We start from the raw sequence: 6,484 nt of genomic DNA, 5'->3' as shown, positions 1-6,484 counted from the left end.
TATTGGAGTATCTCTCAACTTATCAGTTGTGGGGCAAAAAAGTAGAAGACAAGTGCATTTGACACCCTGTGACTATCTCAGAGGGTGAGAGTTTATGAGGTCCAAAAGAGATGGATCTGAGATTTGGAAGGACCAATAGCAATGTTTTTGGAGAGGTATTTGAAGGGCCTCTACAAATTTTGCCAATTGAGTCTTAATAATGCCTTCAGTACATTTGACTAAACTAGAGGATTGAGGGTGTTAAGCACAGTGAAAATATTATAAAACCAACCAAACAGTTCACAATTGTCAAAGTACCTGACTGGTAAAATGGTTCCTTTATCACTATGAAGTTCAAGAAGAGTTGCCCAGGTAGGGATAATCGTTTCCAAAAGGACTTTAGCTACAGACAAGGCAGTAGTCTGTCTGCAAGGGAAGGCTTCAATCCAGTGTGAAAACATTTGCCATACTTCAAATAATCCATTAGGCAGTTAAAAATGTCTGGGTGCAGTATGGACAGTCTTTCCAAGGTTATCATGAAACAAGTGGGACATGTAAGTTAGGCAATTTTGGGGGCTTCATTAATGTTTCCCCATCAATATTGATTCATGAATGCAATCATTTTTTCAGTAGACCAATGGTTTAATGCATGTAAAATGGTGAGGATTGGGAATTTTAGAGTCTCTGGTAAGACTAGGTTGTCGTTTGGTATAAACCAGAGCTTTCTCTTTTTTATCAAGCCAACAATTGTTGAATTTCCAATTTTGTTTTTCCTTTTATGAGACCAATTTTTGGGCTCCTCTGGCCAGTTTTCCTAAGTTATCATTTGGGGAAATATTCCTTTTGACAATACAGTGGTTTGGCTGCACCTGGTCCCTTTAAGGGTAGCATTCCTTGTGGAAATATCAGCGAGGTGATTTCCTTTAGCTTCTAGAGAATCAAGTTTAAAATGGCCCAGAATCTTAATAATAGCTAAAACAGCAGGTAATATTATGACACCCAATAATTCCTGAACATAAGGATCATTTAAAATTTTACTTCCACTGGAAGTAAGGAAGCCACGTTGCGTCCACAACTTTCTGAAATCATGAGCTTCTCTGAAAGCATATTTACTAAAAGTATAAATATTGGCAGTTTTATCCTTGGCTAAAGTACAAGCCTGCTAAAGAGCATATAATTCAGCCTGTTGGGCTGACGTAGCCATAGGTAAAGATGCCTTAGCAATGTCAAAAGGAGTTGCAATAGCTTACCCAGCACAATATTTGCCATTGTCACCTTTTAAGTAAAAGCCATTGGTGAACCATGAGAAGTCAGCATTACGCAGAAGAATTTCCTTTAGATCATCACAAGAAGTCAGGACTTGATCTTTCAGTGTTGTGCAACAGTGAGGGATTTCATCAGTGACAGAGGGAGAAGAGTAGTAGAATTAAGGTTATTACAACATAAAAGAGATAAGTGAGAAGCAGTTAACAAAAGAACTTCATAGAAAGTGAAGCAACTGGCTGAGAAATGTTGAATGTAATGAGAATTCAGGAGAACTTCTACTGCACGAGGTACAAAAATTGTTAAAGGGGATCCCACAACAATTTTCTTGGTAGTCTTAACCAAAAAGGCTGTGAACATGATGTTTCTAAGGCAAGGGGGGTATCCCTGTGTGACAGGTCCAGCTGCTGGCTACAATACTCTATGGTTGATGGTGGGCACTATGTTTTTGAGTGAGCACCCCAAGGGCATTCCCTTCTTTTTCATATATAAAAAGGAAAAAGAGAATCTCAAAATTGGAATGCCCAAGGGCAGATGAGCTCATCAAACTGTCCCTTAAGATCTTAAAAGTTGTCTGGTTCAAATTAAGCCAGGATTTTTATTGCTGAGTAAAACGTATGGAGGTTTGGCAAAAGAGAGAAATTTGGAAGGCAGTTTTGGCAATAAACAACCAGCCCAAGAAAACCTTGCAGTTAGAGCTTAGTTTGGGGAAACTTGGGACACCATGAAGTCTATCTGGATCTAGGTGTGGCCCTTCTTTTGATAACAAATACCTTAAATATCAAACCAGAGTTCAGGCAAACTAATTTTTCCTTGATGATTTTATGTTCCTTTAAGGATAAAATCTAGCATGTAGATATTGTCTTTCTGTGAGGAGGCATGAGAAGGAAAGCAAAGAAGGAAATCATCCACCTACTTAAACACAGTAGAATCTCTAGGGAACTTTATAACATCCAGATCAGCGTTAAAGATTTGTGAGAAATAGAACGACTTTCAGTAAACCCCTGAAGCATTACTGTATGGGTGAATTGTTTTTTCCAAGTGAAGGCAAAGAGGTATCGGCTAGCTTCATCAACTGGAATACTGAAGAATGCACTGCATAAATCAATTACAATAAAGAATCTACTTCTGGTAGGAATGGATGTTAGTAATGTATGGGGCTAGGAACAACACAGTATCGAGGGACAACATGTTATTTGTTTCTCGGAGGTCCTAGACAATCCTCCACACTCAGTCTTTAGGTTTTCTCATTGGTAAAATGGGAGTGTTACAGGGGCTAGTACAAGGGACCAATGAGGCCTTGAGCCTTGTAATGTATTTTTTATGTGTTTTATGCCTTAGGCTTCTTTACTTATAGGGTATCAGTTAATTCTGGGAAGGGGTTTTGAGGGATCTACTTAAATCTTGATGGAAAGTGCACTGTGAATTTCAGCAACATCAACTTCCTTTGCCCATAAGGAAGGTGGTAGTTAATTCAATGGGGGTAAATAATCAATGTTTCTAGAATCAGCCCTAGTACCAACAGAGAACAAACAAAAGATGTCAATGGATCATTTAATTCACCTGGTTGGTTACTTTTATGACTACTGTCAAATTCTAGAATTGTTCCCCCCTTGTGAGAAAAAAATTTCAGCATGATACTTTTCTGAGAAGTATCTTGGCCTAAAAATGGGTGGTGCAGAAGGACTAAGGAAAAAAGGGTGTATAGCTCTCAAAGGGCCTAATCAAAAAGGTAGTGATTGCCCAAGCCTGATAGTATAAGTTAGCTGGATGATCTTCCAGTTTTAATTCTAGAGACCTTTAAGGGTTTACCCAATTAGTGGTTTTCATCCAGTGCTAGGTCTGGCCTTACCAACAAGCATATAAACTAGCTGATATAAGTCAGAGAAACCAGTTGATAAATTTGAATGACTATATTAAACTGTTCAGCAAATCTGTGAGAATATTTGATAACTTTGAAAAACTCTTTGACTATGGCTCACAGTTAAGCTTACTCAGGGAGTAAAACAAATTAAGGGTTTAGCTTCTGGATCCTCAGAAGGCTTCACTTTAAAGGAGACATGTTCTGATAAGTTCAGTGGAAAAGGGAGTGGGGAGAGTTTCAGTGAAAAAGGCAAGTTCAGTGAGAGAATTAGTTTGGGGAAGCTGAGTGTATGGAAGAGATGTCGGCAGCATAAAGAGGAAGAAGAAAGAAGGATCTGAAGCACAAAGAGCCAAGGGAGAAGAGCTTGAGGCTTCAGGAGCCATTTTATCTTTCTTTAATCTTCTATTTATCTCAGTTAAACTTAAAATCCTATTTTGCAGAGAGGCAAATTTAGACTCCTGATAACACTGGGAGGACTCAAAATACCAAACAAAATAAGCATTCCACTGAGTTCTGGAAGTTTTTGAGTATTGTAGTCTAATTTTCAATTTTAAGAAAATTAAGTTTGGGGATTTCGAAAGTTCCCCATAATGGCCGTCGATATTCTAAATTGCCTTTGGTCAGGTCAGTTAGTTCAGTTAGAAATACACAAAGGAATGTTCTCAGTTGTTAAACATAAAACCAGCTGGAGGCACCCTCAAAATACCTAGATAACTGAGATTCCATTTCTCAGAGGTCTTTTCCTAGAGTAAAAGATCAATTTTTAAACAGCTCATACAACTCAATGCAAACCACTTGCAACCCTAAATACCAGCCAATTCTTAAAAAGCAGCTTGGTCCCAGAGGAGCCAGGCCAAAGGCTTTTTCAGTTGTTTTCCAGAGAATAGCCTCTTTCAAAGGAATAGGCTAAAGGCTGAAAGACCAGCACAGTTTCAATGAAACAGCCTGGTTCCCAAAGGAATGGGCTGAAGGTGTTTTCACACAGCTTCAGTTGGAACAGTTTGATCTCAAAATCAGATCAATGTACCAAATTAGTGCTTGCATACAGAACAAGGCCTTAGGCTGAAAGGTGAAAATTTTAAAAAGATCTCAAATAAAACCTGGAGAGTTTCACCAATAAGTGACTATGAATGATGTTTTCCTTCACAATTAAAGAAATATGAAAAAAGAAAAATTGGAGAGCTTCAAATGCAAAGAGGGCATGAGCTCAGATCCAGGAGAAAGACCTACCTCCAAACTCCAGGGTCAGTGAGAAAAGCAGTAAGCAACAATGGGTTCAATTGCGTATACCACCAGTCCCAGTCCCAGAGTCGTTGGGGGTCTTCTCTGGTCCCTATATGGGCTACAAAAATACTGACCTGAATAAATAGACTCCCAGAGATTTTTTTAGCAAATTGGATCATGTGCAAGTTCCTGCATGGCAAGGGAAGAAGAATGCTTTTATAGAGAGGAAAAGGAATTTGGGAGGGCTATAATAAACAAAGAGTCCATGGCTTTTCATTGGCTGAGTCCAGCTTAGTGTGGGCACATTTTTTAAAAAAGAAGTTTGTGCCAAAGTGCCATGGTATTTCAATATTTTATTAAAAATTAATATAATGTTCAAAAATTCAGAATAAATATGATTTAAACACATAGAAGACATGCAAAGCTGTTTGGTCTCATTTATTTATTTATTTATTCATTCATTCACTCATTTATTCATTTATACTTACAAGATATAATTAAGCCCTAATCATTTCCAGATTAAAAGCCAAGTGCCCATCATTTTCAGCTGTATAAGTCATTTTCTTATGTGTGTTTCTGCCTGAGAAAGGTAAAATCTATTTTATAGTTCCAACCGAGCTGATGAGTTTATTGACATTTCTGACAGGTAAAATACATGTTGCCTTTTTCTTTTTTGTATTTGTTTCACTTAAACGTAGCAAATAATTTGTTTAAGAGACCTACTTTTAAAACTTAAACCTCCCAGTTATTTTGACTAGGCAAGTGTAGAAAATATTTAACAAATCATTAATTATTTTATAATCATTCTACCAAATAGTACATTATAAGAAGTCATAAACTAGAATTAATACAATGTTATCAAATTCTTCTGAGAATGCTATTTTTTTGAGAATGGGCAACCACCCACTACATTATTAAGTTTATAATCTAAACACAGAGACACTACAGAGTTCATATCCTTGATTTAATGACAGAAAATGTATTCCCTCAAATAATATTAAACTCTAAACTGCAATAGCTAATTTTCCAAATTCAGGTCCCATAACAAACTTGCTGTATTGACACTGTGAATATAAAATAACAAAATGGATTTTTTTAAGAAGCACATCAGAATGTGTGCATCCAAATACGTGTCACCACTCAAAATAGTCATCTTGAGACATTTTCAATTTATTAAAGAATGCTACTATTCCTCCAAACATTTATTATGGTAGTAATAGAGATAATTCTCTGTGTTTTTGAGAAAGACTTCAGAGAGAAGTCTTAGCATGTATGCATGGTCTCAAAGGATAAATAGATGTTTTCTCATGCACACAAATGACACATACAAAATAGAATTACAGAGAGAAAGATTGGTCCTCTAAAATTTCAGTGGTTTGGCGAGACTGTGTGAGAGTAGGGGTGAAAAGCTGAGGGAGATGGGCTCAAGAAGTAAGCAAAGGCAAGGTCACTGAAGTCCTTGTATATCATGCAAAGAAATTTGGAACTAACCCTACACATAAGATGGTAGCACAATGGAATTTGTCTTTTAAACAGATATTCTGGTCATAATATGGAAGACAGATTAAAGAAGTTTGAGGCTGTAGGAAAGATCAGTTAAAAAACAAGTGAGAGCTAAATTTAAATTACTACTGTAAGAATGAGGCTTGATTTGAGAACTATTTAGAAGGTAGAACTGATGAGAGTAAGTGACATGTTACACAAAGACTCTGATGGAGATGGAGTATAGGATGACTCTGAGGTTCCTGGCTTTGTGTGATTGGGTGAATAGTGGTAATATCAGCTAGATAAAGGAAAACAAAAAAACAGGTCATATGTAAGAGAAATGTATTCAAATTTGAACATGTTGAGCTCTATTTATATGTGAAATTTTCCAGCAGAGTCTGATTTCAAGAGACTGATCCAGCCTTGTTATATGAATATATGAGTAATGAGGATATATGTGGTAAAGAAAACCATGAAACAGACGAATTCACCTCCAAATCATAATAGATAAACAGAAAGGAGAACCAAGATGGCATTGAAAGAGAATGATAGTATTGCAAAGCAGACAAAGAAGTAAATAGTCAATGAATAGGAGGAGACTTAGCAGTATTATGTCTTAAAAGCCAAAGGATAATGTCTCAAGAAAAAGGAAGTGATAAGTAGTAACAA

This window comes from Balaenoptera borealis (genome assembly GCF_965194805.1).
Source record: "Balaenoptera borealis genome assembly, chromosome: 17".
NCBI lineage: Eukaryota > Metazoa > Chordata > Mammalia > Artiodactyla > Balaenopteridae > Balaenoptera > Balaenoptera borealis.
Note: the sequence above shows the minus strand (reverse complement) of the source record.